We start from the raw sequence: 1,503 nt of genomic DNA on the forward strand, positions 1-1,503 counted from the left end.
TATATATATTTAAGTGTTATTATACAATTGCATAAAATCTAATTTGAATGTATATTTAACTGTAACTCACGACAACAATGTATCAGCGATAAATGCAGCAATCGACATAAGGGGCTCTTAATAAAGTCAACATTATTGTGCAATTCTTTGCTAAGAACAAATGAATTTAGATTTACCACGAAACATGTAAAACCCTGCAAAAGATAAACGAATTTCAACGAAAGCATTAAGTCGTTAATAAATAAACATTACACAACGCTGTTCAAGGACTCTCGCAGATAGCGAACGAGTGCTCTTCAGTCCGTAAGTAGACAAGGAAAAACCGTAGAAGGATATAGCTAGTCGTAATTAAGGAATGTCTATATGTTTGTGTGTGTGTATATATATATATATATATATATATATATATTCATTAGCAGTATCTGTTTTAAATTCTGATAGTATTTTAGTTAGTTGTACTTGTATACTGTGTATAATGAATTGTTAATAATGTACCTAAGACATTCATTTTGGAATATTTGTAAATATTTTTTAAGTTTGTTAAATTAGTGAACGTCCATATGGGACAGTCATGTGTTAACGATAGGTCTTAGTACTGATTTATGGGATATAAATTTTGTTCTGTGGGATGTTTTTGATTTTTATTAGATCTTATATATGTTAATTTTATTCCAAAAAATTTCATTCGTTTTAAATTCCTCTTGTTGATTATTTAAGTATGTATGTAAAGTAAATTTAATGTTAATTGTAACATTATTGCCATTATTGCCATCATCTGTATTGCCAACAGAGGTCATTTGTGAACATTTGAAGAATCAGTGAGTGGTTCTATGATTTTTTTTTTTTTAGCTACAAATTTTAAAAGTGATGGTAACATACCACTAATTTAATTATTATTCTAGAATTTCAATTATTAACTTAAACTTAAGCACCACTGGAAACATAATTTTACTAAGGGAAGCTTCGTTTTTGGTTTTCAAAATTTACTAAACTATGCAGTTAGAATTAGATGATATTTAAGTTGATATCGCCAAATTTGTCAAACATTTTCTTTCATTAATTTTTTTTTCGTTTGTTTTCTTCTTCTTGGTGATTATTCGGGTTGCTTTAGTTAAGTTAATTGTTTTCAATAGTCTATTTTAAGGTCACAAATCCCAAATTACTGACATACTTTTTTCGCATAATTGATTCTCTTTAGTTATAATGAATTTATATTAAAATTAAAAAAAAAAATTACTATAGAATAGTTGTCATTTTTGGATTTTTCAAGCATTCAAATTACAGTGTTGTGACAGTTGTTTTTTTGTTTTCTGAATCGTTCAAAACTTATTTTCGAGGTGTATGCCCTTTCAAAAGTGAACGAGTAGTCATCACATTTGAAAGGTATAGTATAAAGATATGCCTTCTGCAGCTCGACGATTTATTCATAAGCCTTAAAAAAAATCTTCATTAATTATATTCATTAACATAAGTGATACTTCAAAGTACATATTTTCTATATTT

The 1,503-nt window shown here is 27.2% G+C and overlaps 1 long non-coding RNA gene across 12 annotated transcripts in view; it reads left to right on the forward strand.

Moving 5' to 3' along the window:
* LOC112210002 (uncharacterized) overlaps positions 1-1,503 on the forward strand; it is a 234,113-nt gene that overhangs the window by 158,978 nt on the left and 73,632 nt on the right. The window contains exon 1 of one of the 12 annotated variants that reach the window (XR_010844589.1): positions 286-303. The exons of 10 other annotated variants lie outside the window; for them this stretch is intronic. This is a non-coding gene — a long non-coding RNA (uncharacterized lncRNA). Of the gene's footprint in view, positions 1-285; positions 304-800; positions 819-1,503 lie in introns of those variants that run through there. One more of the 12 variants, XR_010844590.1, reaches the window with a different exon arrangement.

Source organism: Halyomorpha halys, unplaced genomic scaffold (genome assembly GCF_000696795.3).
Source record: "Halyomorpha halys isolate HHAL.00 unplaced genomic scaffold, Hhal_1.1 Scaffold560.1, whole genome shotgun sequence".
NCBI lineage: Eukaryota > Metazoa > Arthropoda > Insecta > Hemiptera > Pentatomidae > Halyomorpha > Halyomorpha halys.